We start from the raw sequence: 18,643 nt of genomic DNA on the forward strand, positions 1-18,643 counted from the left end.
ACACACATGCTCAGGGAACATATATTTGGGCCCAATATGGGTTACATATTTCCTCCTCCACAAAAAGAGTTATGAAATAATTTTAAAATTTAAATGATTTTAAAGTACTTTTAAAATTTAAATGATTTTAAAGTAAAATCATTTGTGGTATACACTGAAGGCAAAAAGTGTTATATAAATGCTAAATAATAATATTGTAAAGCCCCTATATTCTGTGAGAATGAGCGCTATATAAATGCTAACTAGAATAGAATAGAAAATGTATTGATACATGGATAAATGGCTTATCAATGTATCAGGCTTCTTGAGTTTCATATGCACAAAATACATATATATATATATAGAACTTGCAGCAAAAATGCAAAAGTTAATACTTATCTATTTTAATAATTATATAGCTATACTATTCATTATAACACTGTGACTCTCTAAATCATTTTGTACCTAAGAAGAAGAGGCCTTTTCCTGTTACCTATTACTGTGAAACAAACTACCCCAGACCTCAGTGGCTTAAGTCATCAGGCATTTTATTACCTCTTAAGATGCTGTGAATTACCTGGGCTCAGATGCCTGCTCCACATGGTTCACCTGAGGCTGGAGTCATTTGGAGGCTCAACTAGGCTGGACTACCCAAGATGGCTTACTTGCATAGGTGGCAGTTGCTGGTAGGGGCTGGCTGGTTGCTCAGTTGGGAGTCAACTGGAGGGTCTCAGTTTTCTTCTACTGGCTTCACTGTAGGGCTTGGGTTTCGCATACTATGGTGGCTGGGAACATTCCAAGCAGACCAGTCCCAATGTACAGCACCTTATTTGAGCCTCTGCTTGCCCTGTTTGTTAATGACCCATCAGCCAAAGTAAGTCATGAGACCAAGTCTAGAGTCAATGTGGGGAGGACTGTTTAAGGCATGAATACCTTAAGGTGTGGTTAAATCAGAGCCATCATTGTAATAGTCCACCAAAGAGCCACAGCCAGCCTTAAAAATATCCTTGTATCCCTGAGTGGCACAGAAATAGATGGGACCCTTGCCATCAACACCATCATAGCGAAGATCTAGAATAGAAGGTTGCAGGGCTTACAACAGTCATTCCGTACAAGACACCTCAGTGATGACCTGTGTGGAATGGTAATGAAGGACCAGACGGGATAATAGTGACCCTAATACAAAATAGAACCATGACACCCATGGCACTCTATAACTCTCATGTATTACTTCAGAATACATTCAGCTGCAAGTAGCATAAAGACAATTCTAATGACTTTAGAAAGAGATCTTTATTTCTCTCACATAATAAGATGTCCAAAAAACAGATGGTTACACAAATTGGTTCTATAGTTCAACAATGTGTTTGTAATTTTTGGCTTTTCCTGCATGGTCATAAGATTGCTGCCCCAGCTCCAGGCATCACATCTGAGATCAAAGCAGGAAGAAGGAAGAGGGAGGGAGGAGCTAGCATCAAGCCATCTGAAATCAAAAGCTTTGCTAGAAATTTTCAGCTGACTTCTTCTTATGTCTCACTGGCCAGAATTGGTTACCCCAGCTGGAAAGAAGGCAAAGAAAAGGAATAGTCAGCTGACACTTCGCTGCTCAACATGGTATCAAGAGTCTGTAAATAAAAGAGTTGGGGTGGGGGCAGTTATACTGGTTTAAAAAAAGTGTCTGTCACTACCCTGAAACTTAGAAAAACAAACCCAAAAACAACCCAGAAGTGTCTGAGATAAAAGCATCTATAACCTTGATAGAATGAGATCTTGAAATCCAAATTAAGTTATTTTAAAGAAAAACAAAGTTACATACAGTTGCTATGATTAGATAATATCTCTGAAGGATTATTCCCTGGCACATAGCAAGTGCCAATACATGTTAGCTGTTGCGGTAAATATGATGTAACAGTAGTGGTGATGAAGATATTAATTATTATTACAACTGGCATGAGATAAATTAAGGTTTACCCATTCATCCGACAAACACTTATTGAGCTTTTTCTTCATACAAGAACCCTTACAACTCAAATCTTAGGAAGCAAAGAGTTTAGTGGGTGACTCATATTATTAGGGGAAAAAACATTTATTTTGGATGCAGTATTAAGAGAAAAAGATAAGTGCTTTTGGAAAACATTCCTAATGATTCAGAATGCAATTCATTCTCCTTAAGAACATACCTATGGAGATGGAAAACATTGTGACCTCAATTAAAAATTTTTTGTGTGTGGTAAAAAGCACATAATAGTCAATTGAAGGTCAGGAGTGCTGGCTCATGCCTGTAATCCTAGCACTTTGGGAGGCTGAGGCAGGAGGATCACTTGATCTCAGGAGTTTGAGACCAGCATGGGCAACATAGTGAGACCTCATCTCTACTCAAATTAAAAAAAAAAAAAAAAAAAAAAAGCTGGGCATGATGGTGTACACCTGTAGTCCCAGCTACTCAGGAAGCTGAGGCAGGAGGAACACTTCAGCCTGGGAGGTCAAGACTGCAGTGAGCTGTGTTGACACCACTGCACTCCAGTCTGGGTGACAGAGTGAGACCCTGTCTCAAAAATAAATAAATAAATAAATAAAATTAAAAATACTCAGTTGACCATCTTAGCCATTTTAAAGTCTACAGTACAGTAATAAAAAGATATTTTTGTTGCAGTACCAGTTTCAGTAAAAAATAACAGTAAACATTTTATTGGAATAAGGAAATATATCATATAGACTTGAAGAAAGAGGGAATATCACTGTTCAAAACCTGTCAGTTTGGGGCTGTTTTATGATTTTCTTTAACTTGGTTTGACTTTTTGAGTCAGCAAAAGATTAAAGTTGATACAGAAACACACACACATCCCCCCCGACACACACACATTCCTCTGTGAGAATGTCTTGGTTATGGAGATGTGTCTGCTCTTTGTAATAAAAAAGGACACAGGTGTACTGCTAAGCCCAGGCAGGTTTGCTGGGCCAGCTCTGAGGGCTCAGAATGAAAACACAGAAGAAAAAAACAAAACAGGTAACATACCGCAAAAAGTGCACAGAACTTTCCTGAGTGTAAGAGAAGGGCACAGGGAGAAGAGAATGAGATGAGGTTGTGAGGGGTGGAATGTCAGGGAGGATTGACAGGATGGATTTCAGGAGGGAACATGAGAAAAAACAAAACTCAAATGATGGTTTGGCGTGATCCAAAAACAACAGATAGAAAGTAAATAAATATTTCCTTAAAAGAGAGAACCTTGAAGTTTCCCCAAAAAAAGGAAGAAAAATAAAGGGAAAGAAAGAGAAGCAAAGGAGATGGGGAAAAAGGGGAAGGAAAGGAGATATCAATAAAGGTAAAAGCCAAAGAAAACAAGAAGCAAGTCTAATGGTTGGAATTCGAGTCCCAGGGGAAGAAGAATACAGGAAATAGCACAATTCTAGGCAAGAAGAGATACAACACTCAGGTTACTTTTAAGAAGAGGAAAGTACCTTTTGGCCTCAACTCCCAGCTTCCAGTAATTTGATAAAATGATGAACACAGAGGAAAGAAGAGAGGCAACTGCTGAGGTCCCCTAGGCCTTTGAGAAAACGGAGTTGTACCTTTGGACACATCAGTGCATATCTACAAGGAAGGCGATAATGTAGACACCAAGGGAATGGGCACTGTCCAAAAAGAAATGCCCCACAAATGTCACCATGGCAAAACTAAAAGAGTCTACAAAGTTACCTAGCATGCTATTGGCATCATTGTAAACAAACAAGGGCAAGATTCTTGCCAAGGGAGTTAATATGCATATTGGGCATATTAAACACTCTAAGAGCCAAGATGACTTCCTGAAAGTGTGTGAAGGAAAATCATCAGAATAAAGAGTGAAGCTAAAGAGAACCCTGAAGCTGCAGCCTTTTCCACCCAGAGAAGCACACTTGGTGAGAACCAGTGAAAAGGAGCCTGAGCTGCTGCAGTCTATTAATAGAATTCATGGTATAACAGGTGAAGGAATATAAAGAAGAAGAAGAAGACTTCCATTCCGGATTGTAAAGGAAGAAAGAGAAAGAGGAGGAGGAAGGGAAAGAGGAGGCAAAAATAAATTTGAAAGCTCTTTGCAGCCACAAAATCTGATAAAATGAATAATGTTAAGAAGAGAGTACACTGTAAATCATATCTTAATATTATGTAAAAATTATGTATAATGGCTAGAGATAAGTCTGCAGAACTTAAAGAGAAGAGAAACCTAATGTAAACATTAGTACAATTACATTATATATTAAGAGTCTGGATCATAACTACAAAAAAAATGAAAGTAGGCAAGCAGAATTAGTAAAATTTTTTGACAGATAGTAATTGAGGTTGAAAAACTGGGGTGTATAATATACTACTTTTCTAATCATATTATGCATTTGTTAATTATCCTTTCTTTCAGGTATCTAATCATGAAATCGTTATCTAAGGCTGGCTCTGTAGCAAGTCTTATGCTAGGAGCTAGAGCTTGAAAGGCAGGTGGTAGCCTCTGCCAATGAGAAATGTATATCTCATGTGGAGACATAGATATATTGTAATATAGGAAATGCAGGAAGGAACCTCACATTTTGGGGGTGCCTACTATGTGACAAAGACCATGCAATGTACTAAATACCTGCATATATTATTTCATGATAACATCTAAAGCCAATTTCTTATAAGTTTAAAAATTTATCAGAGACCTAGAAAATTGTTCACTCAATATACTAACTAGACAAAATTTTAAACTTACATCTTAATAAATTGTCAAAGGACTTTATTTTTAATGGCAAGGGAAGCTTTCAAGGGAACTAGTCTCTACGCATGTAGAAGAAAACGAACTGAAAAGAAAGAGGTTGGGATGGGTTTCAGAGAGAAAAGGGGATTACATAAAATAATGTCTGGAGTGAGGTTGAGCAATGGAGACATTCTTGAGAATGGTTTTTACAAAAGTAAAAGAAATTCTGAAATGTATTAATGTTGAAATCAAATAATAAAGGAAATAATTTAACTGAAGACTACACAACTCAAGAACTGAGCTGAATTATTATTTTCTGTTGAAAACAGAATGTGCTCCTGGCTATCACGGCCCCACTACTAAGGACTACAAGATGTCTGAACATAGCCGAAAGGATGCCTAGAACTGAGATCCCAAAAGCACATGGAGGGAAGCTTATGTGGGGCCCAGGTGTTCACGGGTCCACAGGCATGCATTATTTTGTATCAGACATACACAAAAGGATCTTTAAAAAGTTGACAGTTTTCAAGAGCAAACCAACTGCAAAACTAGCAGAAGAAAAGAAATAACCAAAATCAGAGCTAAAATGAATGAAATTTCATACAAAAAAATCAATGAAACTAAAAGTTACTTCTTTGAAAGAATAAATAGGATTGATAGACCACTACCTAGATTAATAAAGAAAAAAGAGAGAACATCCAAATAAACAAAATCAGAAAGCACAAAGGTGACATTACCACCAACTCCACAGAAATACAAAAACCCTCAGAGACTATTATGAACACCTCTATGCACACAATCTAGAAAACTTAGAAGTAATGGGTAAATTCTTGGATACATACAACCTCTCATGATTCAACCAAGAAGAATTTGAAATCCTGAACAGACCAATGATGAGTTCTGAAATTGAATCTGTAATAAAAAACCTGCCAACCCAAACAAGCTCTGGACCACACAAATTCACAGCTGAATTATATCAGACATATAAAGAAGAGCTTGTACCAATCCTACTGAAATTATTCCAAAACACTGAAGAGGAGGGAAGCCTCCCTAACTCATTCTATGAGGCCAGCATCATCCTGATACCAAAACCTGGCAGAGACATGACAAAAAAAAACTTCAGGTCAATATCCTGGTGAACATAGACACAAAAAATCTTCAACACAATACAAGCAAAGTGAATCCAGCAACCTATCAAAAAGCTAATTCACCATGATTGAGTAGGCTTTATCCCTGCCATACAAGGTTGGTTCAACATATGCAAATCAATAAATGTGATTCATTACAGAAACAGAACTAAAAACAAAAACCACATGACCATCTCAATAGATGCAGAAAAGACTTGATGAAATACAGCATCTCTTCATGTTGAAAACATTCAACCTAAGAAATGAAGGAACGTAACTCAAATAGTAAGAATCATCTATGACAAACCCACGGCCAACATCATACTGAACAGGCAAAAACTGGAAGCATTTTCCCTGAGAACTGAAATAAGAGAAGGATCCTCACTCTCATGACTCCTATTCAATATAATACTGGAAGTCCTAGCCAAAGCAACCAGGCAAGAGGAAGAAATAAAAGGAATCCAAATAGGAAAAGAGTACGTTGAATGATCTCTCTTCATAGACAATATGATTCTATACCTAGAAATCCCCATGGCTTCTGCCCAAAGCCTCCTAGAATTGATAAACAACTTCAGTAAAATTTCAGGATACAAAATCAACACACAAATATCAGTAGTATTTCTATACATCAAAAACATCCACAATGAGGACCAAATCAAAAATGCAATTCTATGCTGCAGAAGGATGGTGTATAACAATAATAATAATAATAAAGAATACAATTCTATTCACAAGAGCCACAAAAAGAATAAAACACCTAGGAATACAGCTAATCACAGAGGTGAACAATCTCTCCAACAAGAGTTATAAAACACGGCTGAAAGAAATCAGAGACAACAAAAACAAATGGAAAAACATTCCATGCTCATGAATAAGAAGAATCAATGCTGCTATGGTCATACTGCCCAAAGCAGTTTACAGATTCAGTGCTATTTCCTATCAAATTACCAATATCGTTTTTCACAGAATTAGAAAAAACTATTCTTAAATTCACATGGGGCCTCTGCGGGCCGCTCCTGCCCTCCGCTGGCCTGGCCTGGACCAGAAGCTGCGCTGTGGGCCTGGTCTTGGCTCTGGGGGCGGGCACCGGGGCTGGCAGGACATGGGCAAGATGCACAAGGAGCGCCAAGTCGAAAAAACACTTCTATGAAGAGTATGTATAGAAGCCCTTGAGGCTGGTCCTCAAAGTAGGAGGGAACGAAGTCACTGAACTCTCCACAGGCAGCTCAGGGCACGACTCCAGCCTCTTCGAAGGCAAGTAAGATCATGACAAACACAAGGACAGAATGCGGAAAAAGAGAAAGAAAGGAGAGAAACAGGTTCCAGGGGAAGATAAAGAGACAAAACGGAGAAGAGTTAAGGAGGATAAAAAGAAGCGGGATTGAGACCTTGTGGAGAATGAGGCAGAAAAACACCTCCAGTGTCATGCCCCTGTGAGATCCTCTCACAAGCTCTTTAGCCAAACAAGAAGTAGAACAGACACCCCTTCAAGAAACTTTGAATCAACTGATGAGACAATTGCAGAGAAAAGACCCAAGTGCTTTCTTTTCATTTCCTGTGACTGATTTTATTGCTCCTGGCTACTCCATGATCATTAAACACCCAAGGGATTTTAGTACTATGAAAGCAAAGGTCAAGAACAATGACTAGCAGTCGATAGAACTAAAGGATAACTTCAAACTAATGTGCACTAATGCCATGATTTACAACAAACCTGAGAGCATTTACTATACAGCTGCAAAGAAGCTGTTGCACTCGGGGATGACAATTCTTAGCCAGGAAAGAATTCAGAGCCTGAAGCAGAGTATAGACTTCATGGATGACTTGCAAGAAACTCGAAAGCAGAAAGATAGACTGGGGAGGATGGAGGCAGAGTGGGGAGGATGGAGGTTGCTGGTCGAGAGAGAGAGGACTCTGGAGATGCCAAAGCACAAGCCTTCAAGAGTCCCGGCAAAGAAAATTAAAATGTAGAAAAAGATGTGCTTGAAGATAAGTTTAAAAGCAATAATTCAGAGAAAGAGCAGAAGCAGCTTGACCAAATCGTGAAGGAATCTGGAGGAAAGTTGACCAGACAGCTTGTGAACAGTCAGTGCGAATTTGAAAGAAGAAAACCAGATGGAACAACAACGTTGGGACTTCTCCATCCTGTGGATCTCATTGTAGAAGTGTGAGATTTGAATTATGGACCCTATAGTTCTTATGCACCATGTTATGGCTCCACGTTTGGAAGTATCAGCAAGGATGATTCTGATTTAATATATCCAACCCATGGGGAAGACTCTGATCTTCCAACTGATTTCAGCATCCATGAGTTTTGGGCCACATGCCAAGACTATCTATATGTTATGGCAGATAGTTTACTGGATGTTTTAACAAAAGGAGGGAATTTCAGGACCCTTTAAGAGTTGGAGATGTCATTGCCTGAAGATGAAGGCCATACTAGGACACTTGACACAGCAAAAGAAATGGAGATTATAAAACTAGAACCAGCAGGGCGTTTGGACCCCAATACTCAAGACAGGCTCACAGCACTGAAAGTAGTAAACTTTGGCGTTCCAGTTGAAGTTTTTGACTCTGAAGAACCTGAAGTATTCAGAAGAAACTTGATGAGGCCACCAAATCATTCAGGGAGCTCCAGGAAGCCCAGAACGAGTATTTGAGCACCAGACCCCCTCCCAGTATGATCTGTCTCTTGGGTGCCTCCTGCAGAGAAATGCATCTCGCTGAACAAGTGACCAACAATCTTAAAAACCTGCACAGCAAGTAACTCCAGGTGATATTGTAAGCATGTATGAATTTCAAAAAGCAATGGGGATTTCCATTCTTTCCCCCATCATGGAAAACAACTTTGTAGATTTAACAGAAGATCTTGAAGAACCTAAAAAGATGGATGTTGCTGAGTGTAGACCTGGTGGGAGTTGGTATTTGATTATATATTATTATATACTTTTTCATTCTTAACTTAGAAATACTTTTCAGAAGATATTAAGTATTTGTAAATTGTGTTTTTAATTAAACTTTGGAACAGTGAATTTGAATGTTCCAGAGGGGAAAGAAATAAATAAGTATAAATAAAATTCACATGGAACCAACAAAGAACGTGAACAGCTAAAGCAATCCTAAGCAAAAAGAACAAATCTGGGGGTATCATATTATCCAACTTCAAACTGTACTACAAGGCTATGGTAACCAAAACAAACAAACAAACAACAACAACAGAAAAGCATCATACAAAAACAGACACATAGACCAATGAAACAGGTTAGAGAACCCAGAAATAAAGCTTCACATTTACAACTACCTGATCTTCAACAAAGTTGACAATAACAAGCAATGAGAAAAGGACTTCCTATTCAATAAATGGTCCTGGGATAACTGGCTAGTCATCCACAGAAGATTGAAACTGGACCCCTTCACTGTATATACAAATCAACTCAAGATAGATGAATACTTAAATGTAAGACCTCAAACTCTACAAACCCTAGAAGAAATCCTAGGAAATACCATTCTAGACAAGCCTTTGCAAAGATTTCGTCACAATCTCCAAAAGCAGTTACAACAACAAAGTAAACAGACAATCTGTAGGAGAAAATATTTGTAAACTATGCATCTGATAAAGGCCTAATATCCAGAATATGTAAGGAACAGATCAACAAGTGAAAAACAACCCCATTAAAAAATGGGCAAAGGATATGAACAGACTCTTTTCAGAAGAAGACATACATATTGCCAAAAAGCATAGGAAAAATGCTCAACATTACTAATAATTACAGAAATGCAAATCAAAACCACAATGAGATACCATCTGCCACTAGTCAGAATGGCTATTAACAGATGTTTCGGAGGCTGCAGAGAAAAGAGAACTCTTACACATTGCTGGTGGGAATGTAAATTAGTTCAGCCACTGTGGAAAGCATTTTTGAGATTTCTCAAAGGACTCAGAACTACCATTCAACCTGGCAATCCCATTACTGAGTATACACCCAAAGGAATATAAATCATTCTACCAAAGAGATACATGCATTCATATGTTCATTTTAGCACTATGTATAATAGCAAAGACATGGAATCAACGTAGATGCCCATCAACAATGGACTGGATAAAAAAAATGCAGTACACCATGGTATACTATGTAGCTATAAAAAGGAACAAAATTGTGCCCTTGCAGCAACATAGATGCAGCTAGAGGCCATTATCTTGAGCGAATTAGCACAGGAACCAAATATTGCATGTTCTCACGTATAAGTGAGAGCTAAACGTTGAGTACACATGGACATAGAGGGGAGAACAATAGACACCAGGGCCTACTTGAGGGTGAAGAGAGGGAGGAGGGTGAGGGTTGAGAAACTACCTGTCAAGTACCATGCTCATTACCTGGGTGACGACATTATTTGTATGTCAGTCTCCAGCAACATGCAACTTATTCATGTAACAAATCTGCATATGTACCCCCTGGACCTAAAATAAAAGTTGAAAAGGGGGAAAAAAAAAAGATAATGCCTTCTGCTGTAACAAACAAAGCTGAAAAAACACCAGTGACTTAATAAGAGTTTATTTTGAGCACCAAAAAACGTTCAAAGATTTGTTTCAAATCTGGAGACACCGATTTTACTCTATTTTTCATAGTAAGACTTGTGGATGGCTATTCCTGGAATAACTGACAAGAATAGCAAAACACACAGGATTTTAGCGTATCCATGAATGAAAGTAACTGAATTATTCTAGTTCAGGTAGAAATGTGGTGTTTTATAAAGACGTCATAAATCACTTACAAAAGGAAGATTTACTTAGTAAATGAGACAATTTACATAGCTATTGGAGAAAAAGTGAAGTTGAATATCTACATTGCTATATGCCAAAATAAATTTCAAAGAGATTAAAGATTTAAATATAAAAATAAGCATAGCAACCAGAAGAAAAATAGTTGAATTTCTTTTACTTTACATTGGAGAAAGACATTCAAGCATGAAATCAAAGGCAGAAAGCCATGAAGAAAAATATTAACAAATGAAACTTAAAACATTCAAAACTCCTATATATTTTTTTAAAGCCATAATTCATTTAAAGGCAAAAAACAAAGTAGAATAGTTGAGTCATATCTGACAGATGATTTGATATATAAAGAGTACTTATCAATCAATAAAAGACAAAAAATGGGCAAAGACAAGAATAGTCAAATCATACATAATACATGCAAATGGCCAATAAACATGAAAATCTTCAACTTTGCCAATAATTAAAGATAGGATATTTGCCTACAAAGTTAGCTAAAAATGTTTACAATTATAATAGCAGTGTTTTTGAATAAATAGAGAAGTGAATACTCTCAAAGTCTCAAATACTCAATACTTATGAGTATAAGTTGGTATAATTTTGTAGGTAATTTAGCAATGTGTATAAATATGCTTAAGATAAAGATATACTTGACTTAGTAATTCTCTAATCAATTTGTTCTAAGGATTAATTAATTTATTGAATAATTATAAATTATTATTTTTTGAAAATTTATGATTTTGAAAATTTTATATACAAAACTGAAAATTTTATATACAAGTTTATTCAACTTATTTTTGACAGCATTATTTTTAATAATAAAAAATGGAAAACAACATAAATGATCACAATTTGGAAATTATAGCCCAATCAATGCAGGTATTAAAATTCATGTTTTTAAAAGAATATTTCAAAATACGGGAAAGTATACTCACTGCAATGTTTATGTAGGCAATACAAACCTTATAACCTGTGTGATCATAATTTTTTTAAATTGCCAAAGATTTGTTCTTATCCTCCACTGATTTCCCCCTAGGTCATAACAGACATTCAATAATTTTTTTTGAATTTAAAAGAAATGAAATTTTTTGTACACAAAAACAAACTATGAGTTTATTCTAGGTGGCAGGCTTATAGGTGATTCTTATTTCTTCTGTATGATTTAGTTTTCAAGTTTCCACAGAGAATGTTCACAACTTTTATGAGTAAAGAAATCTTATTGATTTGGGTTATAAAACATGATCCCAGAATATATTAAAGGAGCTAAGAGAAAATGAATTTTTTGTTGTTATGTGAATTTTTAAGAGACAATTTTTAATTCTAGACTACCAGAATATTGCCTTTCATATCCTACAACAGGCTGCACTCTGGGGCAATGGGCTGTATGTAATGTGTGCTAGTGTTGGCAGCTAACATCACAGCATCTTACTCCATGAATGGATGAAAAACTAACCTCTCAAGAGGGAAGTGAGGCAACCCTGCCCATCGTATTAAAGGCAACTTAAAAGTGACCCATGAGGCCGGGCACGGTGGCTCACGCCTATAATCCTAGCATTTTTCAGGGCCAAGGTGGGTGGATCACGAGGTCAGGAGATCCAGACCATCCTGGCTAACACGGTGAAACCCCATCTCTACTAAAAATACACAAAATTAGCCGGGCATGGTGGCGGGCGCCTGTAGTCCCAGCTACTCGGGAGGCTGAGGCAGGAGAATGGTGAGAACCCGGGAGGCTGAGCTTGCAATGGGCCGAGATCGCGCCACTGCACTCCAGCCTAGGTGACAAAGTGAGAGTCTGTCTCAGAAAAAAAAAAATAGTGACCCATGAATCCATCATCGGTGTTTATGTTCTCTTGATCCTTAATTAAGAAATAGGACGGGCATGGTGGCTTATGCCTGTAATCCCAGCACTTTGGGAGGCCGAGGTGGGCGGATCACTTGAGGTCAGGAGTTCGATACCAGGCTGGCCAACATAGTGAAACCCCATCTTTACTAAAAATACAAAAATTAGCGGGCATAGTGGCGAGCGTCTGTAATTCCAGCTACTCAGGAGGCTGAGGCAGGAGAATCACTTGAGCCTGGGAGGCAGAGTTTGCAGTGAACCTAGATCGAGCCACTGCACTCCAGCCTGGGCAACAGAGCGAGACTGTCTCAAAAAAAAAAAAAGAAAAAAGAAAAAAAAGGTTGAAGGCAAAACTTGAGCATAAAGTGTAAAGATAAGAGCCTTTTATCATCTTAGCCTAGTTCTGGTTTATGCAGGTAATGTCACCCTGGCAACCACATAATGGGGCCATTACTTTGTATTTATAAATTGTACAGCAGAGGAACTGGAGACAGATCGAGGAAAAATGTGTTGCCCATACAGTGTACAGCACATATTTACTTAGCCTGCTTGTCCTGCAATCTTCTAACCCCCATGAGAACAGAAAAGTTTTCTTCCATCCTATCTGCATCTACTTTGGAGCAGAGAGAATAGCACATAGTGAAAGAAGCCAAACACAAAAAGCCACATACTGTATGATTCCATTTGTGTAAAATGTTCACAATAGCCAAATCCATGAGGACAGAAAATCGATTAGCATTGTCTGGGTTGGAGGGAGGGGGAACAGGGAGTGACTGTTAACTGGTACAGATTTCTTTCTGGAGTGAAGAAGGTATTCTGGAATTAGATAGTAATGGTGGCTGCACAATTCTGGGAATACACAAAATCCACTCAGTGGTAGATGTGAAAATGGTGAGCTTTATGGCATGTAAATTATATCTAGATTTAAAAGGAAAACATATTGAATAGAATATAAAAGACCAGAAAGACTCATGTGGAGGAGGCTGGGTCTGGCAGAGGGAGGAACTACTCCAGCTGGGTCTACCCAGCCTAATCATCCTTCTGTGGCAAATCCTGGAGGGGTCCTTAACCCTGCAATTCTAAAAACAGCAAAATGGTTCCTTGATAACAAATGACTCAAACTACACTATATGCAAGGACAAAAGACATGTTATCACATAAAAAGTATTCTATGTCTATATATATTTAATATATAAAACATATATTAGTATCTAAACATTCCAATGTTTACTTACAGTTTCTCTTCACTAAAAAGTTGATGGGGAGAATTATAAGGCCTGATTAGGGCATAGTTTCTGTTACAGAACTTTCTGGATTCATACCCTCTCTGTTTCTGTTGATTCTCTCCTATGGGACACACTGTCAGTGGCTTCACGGCGTCTGCTCTGGTAAGCGTTATGTCCCTATCTTATCTGTTATTTTCTACATTTTAATGAAAACGTTGCACTAATTGCTGACATCTTTGCACCATTATTGATTGTCAACATTTGATTGCAAACATTTATGTCTTCCTAAAGAACAAAATGCCAGAACGAAATAATTAATATGTGCTAAGCCAAGTGTGTATGCTCACAATTTAAAAACTGTGTGTCATAAACATTTTTAGGCCAAATGAAATGAACTACAAAAAGAAGGCAATAAGTTTTATCCAAGTATTTTGAATGCAAATGAATATGAAGGCAACTGTAATTCATACCTCATTAAAGAACAATTGCAAAAACGTCACCAAACTGTGACATAATTATTGAACCATGTCAGAAACTCATATTTTTTTCTTCTTTCCTGATTTGTATTTCTTCTGCACGTTAGTAGGAGAATGTGCAAGTGTGGGGAAGAAAATAGGTTATTTAAAATAAATGAAAGTTATATAACAATTGAGTCACCTCCAGTGTTTAATAAAGCATTTAGCCTGGTTATTACTCCATGCATGAAAACTGCAAGTTTAATATTTTTGTTAACTATGAGTGAAGTTTAAAATTCAAAACCTGTAGTCAAAAGATGAATCAAGACCACACAGATACGATTTTTTTTTTTCTTTTGAGATAGGGTCTTGCTCTGTCACCCAGGCTGTAGTGCAGTGGCATAATCATAGATCACTGCAGCTTCGAACTCCTGGGTTCGTACAATCCCATCTCAGTCTCCGGAGTAGCTGGAATTACAGCCGTGAGCCATCATGCTCCCCCTGGATATGATTCTTAAAAGGATCAATGAAATAAAATGTATTAAAGATGAAATTAAATAAAAAATGTAATAAAACAGATCACTTGCAAGACTAGTATTTGGCAACTGATCCTATTAAAATCCAGTTTGTCAGAGAATGCATGAATGCATATATATTATCCATGCATCAAAAACAATACATTTATTAAAAACCCTGGGATATAAATTTTTATGGTAACTGAAGATTTAAGCATGAAAAACTACTTCTAGAGGTGCTTCCAAAACATTCTGTTGTCGGAGAACCCTGAAAATAGTTTTGATACTCTCTAGGATGCAGTTTCATGGGTTGTTATATTCTGAAGTATTTACTACTTTGCTGTGTGTGTGGTTCGGTGGAATGTCATTCCTGATCTGAATCTCTCTGCTTATGTAACTCAACAGTGGACTGAAATCTGCAGGTCTTCCATTCCATTTGGTCAACATGGGCTTGCCTGTCACCCTTCATTGTGCTTCATCAAAGAACAGTTGCCACCTTATCTGGGAACAGCTCTCTTTATGAGTGCTACTCATGTGAAATAATCTTTCACCACTGAGGCCACTATTTCCTTAGCACAAGAAGAGACATTTATCTTGCTGCTAATGGATAATTAATTTTAAAAATGTATATTATGACACAATTTTTTAAAAAGGAAAAGGCAAGCTGGACAATGGGACTAAATGTCCCTTCTTCAAATTGACTCCTATTTAGCTCTTCCAATGTCATCCCAAACACAGATAACTTTTCTTTCATGAATTGTTCTCCTGAATGATTTATACGTGTCGTGTTATCTGAGGCTCTCTCCCGGTCCCCTGGTGGATTTAACCAGCCATCAGCTGCATAATTGTTAATTTTAACACTATAAAAGGTTCTGATGCAGAAGAGATATGGTGTTGGTAGAAGAATTAATTGAAATGTATCTCCCAATCACACTAGTCTGCTACTGCTGGTTTCCCACACACAGAAATTATACTTTAGATTTAAGGTTAAAATAAATTTACATCTTTGCTGCTCATAAAGCTTTGGGTCTAGTGGTAAATGGAAACGTTAATTGTTTCTAATACCCATGAAGGTTTTTCACCCTGAGAACAATTCCGGGAACCGTCCAGGTCACGGTCCAATGCACGTTTTCATAGGTAGAGTAGCTTTTGCAGTCAAAGGCTGACAAGAGATAGGGTGGGAAGGAAGGTTATGGGAAAAAAAAATGAGGGAGAGAGGAGAAACTGGGAAGGCTGAGAAGAAAGAAAATAATATGTGTCATTTATTACTAAATCTGCAGTCCTTCTTTTACACTTCTCAACAAGAATAATATTCCAGATTCTCCATGAAGCCAAAAAAAAGCAGTAAGAGGTAATATGGGCAACATTTCAGCCCTGACATTTCCTTTCTAAGAATATAAGTGTACATGAGATATGGTCAAAAAGAAGGCCTTTGGAATAATTATATTTAAATATTTGAGGTGATGGAAAACAAAAGTGTATTAAATGTAAGTGGGGGTCACTTTAATTTTCCGGTCTACAAATCCCAAATCTGAATGCTTCCAGGATACTCCTCTCAGCTAAGTAGGCAACAAAGTTATGTGTATTCATGATGTGTGGGGCACAGTGAAAGGCTTGATCCATGGAACTCATAGATGGGAGTAAAAGAATATATCAGGCCTGGCCAGGCATGGTGGCCCACGCCTGTAATCCCAGGACTTTGGGAGGCCAAGGCAGGCAGATTTCTGGAGCCCAGGAGTTTGAGACCAGCCTGGGCAATATGATGAAACTTCATCTCTACCAAAAAATATAAAAATTATCCAGCCATGGTGATGAGCGCCTGTAGTCCCAGCTACTCAGGAGACTGAGGTGGGAGGAGAGCTTGAACCCGGGAGGCAGAGGTTGTGGTGAGCCAAGATCGATCGTGCCATTGCACTCCAGCCTGGGTGACAGAGTGAGACCCTGCAAAAAAGAAAAAGAAGAAAAGAGAGAGAGAGAGGGAGGGAGGGAGGGAGGGAGGGAGGGAGGGAAAGGGAGAGAGAAAGAGAAAAAGAGAAGGAAGGAAGGAAAGAAGGGAAAGAGAAAGAGAAACAGAGAAAGAAAAGAAAAGAGAATATTTCGAGCCAAGCCTGCCACTCATGCATTCACGCATTTCATTCAACAAACATATTTTAAGCACCTAGTAAGTGCCTGACACTGAGCCAGTCACTGTCACTGTGCTATATAAACTGAGTCCTTGCCCCTGTGGAGTTCACAGATTAACAGAAAAGAGGGGTAAGTAGAGCAGTAATCACAAGGGAATAGCAGTGCAGAGGAGGGACACCAGAAACCAGCATTTTAAACTCTCACTTCTCATTGTTTCCAAATAAAAATGTTACCAGACTTTACAAATCAGGACAATTTCCAGACATATTTTCCTCCATACCAAAACCTTCACCAGTGCCCATTTCTTCCCAGTTTGCAGTTCTCAATTGGCATACACACTATTTTCAGCAGACTATAGCCAGCTCCTCAAAACTGCAAGGAAGTTTCAAAGCCTCATCACCTTGAACTGACTTTAACCAGTTCATCTAGTCTGTTTTCCTTAAACATGAAAGCCAGAAACTGCTAAGTGCTGAAGGCTGTTATCACTTGAATGACACTTTATCATTTAGTAAAATACTAAACATTTTGCTTTCATAATGCATATTGAGTCTTCAACAAACAAAAGGAGCATGCTCAACTTTTTTATTTTTTTTTTTATTTTGTTTTGTTGTTTTGTTTTGGCCACACAGCAGATTTGAGGATTATATACCTATAATTTTAGGACACAAAGGCTCAGCTTCTTACAGCCAAAAGAAATGCCAAATGATCTGTGAACATTCTTATATATTATGTATTATATTAAAACATAAGAGTATTATCCATGTCTTTCTACAGTGAAGCTCAAATATGGTCTTTAGGGTCAGGAATGGGGAAAGTTTACTCATTACTATTGGTAGAATATAATTCCTTGTTCACAGCTATCTACGTCTTTAATTGCATTTTATTTTTAAAGCCCAGTGTAGGTGGGTAAATCTATACACAGAATTACAATGCAGCAATTTAGAACCAATGATTTTCTAAGCCAGAGATATTGGGTATTTAATTTTGCTTCTTAAATCCATACTATGATGGGCTCTTATGAACACAATAGAGAAAGAGTTATGTCCTAATCAGTTTATAAGATAATATAGAAAAAAATGCATAATAGACCAACCAGATGTGTAAATACAGTAATACAAAGAAACCTAATCTACTGCAAAGCTATAATTTAATCCTTCTATAACACAAGGGTATTGAAAACTGGCTTTATGAATAGCTCAAAAATAGCATAACTGAACTTTATAGTATTGGTTCAGTTTAAAGCATTCAAATCTAACTTATAATTTACATAAAGTATTATTTAACTTTTACATAAAAAAGAATCATGAATTATATCTAAAGAGGAGAAGATTTATGAATAATGACCTAAGTATTTAAAAACAGTGCAAGACCAAGTTCTTAATGTCAGCAAGGGTGAAAATGATTTGCACAGGCATTCAGATCTGTGTGTATATGTGTGTTTGTCTAATAAAGGGTTAAGATGCCTGAGTGTCATGTGAAACAGCAAAAAGTCACCTTTTAAAATTTTGTTTTATTTTTGGATGTGGATAACAATAATAAAGGAATCAAGGTTACATTTATAAAATAATATCTATGAAACAAAATGACCTTGTAACCAATAAAGATATTATTTGACTTTTTAAAAACAGAATTATGAAAAGTTGAGCTGATGAATACACTAGGACTTAAAAATAGGAGAATAAAATAGAAGCCTGTTGTGATTTTAGCAAAAATTGCCTTTTACTCAAGCCCAATATTCACAATTTATAAGCTTTTGTTAGTGAGCTTTGAGTTCCTCTTCCTAAGATTCTGTTGCACATAGTCATCTCCATTGGTTTTCTCATTATTTATCCATAGTCTCTTTAGACACTCCTCTTTTTCCTTTTTAACCCTCCTTTATTTTTCCTTCCTTCCTTCC

The 18,643-nt window shown here is 37.3% G+C and overlaps 1 pseudogene; it reads left to right on the plus strand.

Annotated features, from left to right (window-relative positions):
• Window positions 1-6,914: 6,914 nt before the first annotated feature.
• LOC113219597 overlaps window positions 6,915-18,643 on the plus strand; it is a 42,748-nt pseudogene continuing 31,019 nt past the window's right edge.

The sequence above is a fragment of the Piliocolobus tephrosceles genome, chromosome X, assembly GCF_002776525.5.
Source record: "Piliocolobus tephrosceles isolate RC106 chromosome X, ASM277652v3, whole genome shotgun sequence".
In the NCBI taxonomy this organism is placed as follows: domain Eukaryota; kingdom Metazoa; phylum Chordata; class Mammalia; order Primates; family Cercopithecidae; genus Piliocolobus; species Piliocolobus tephrosceles.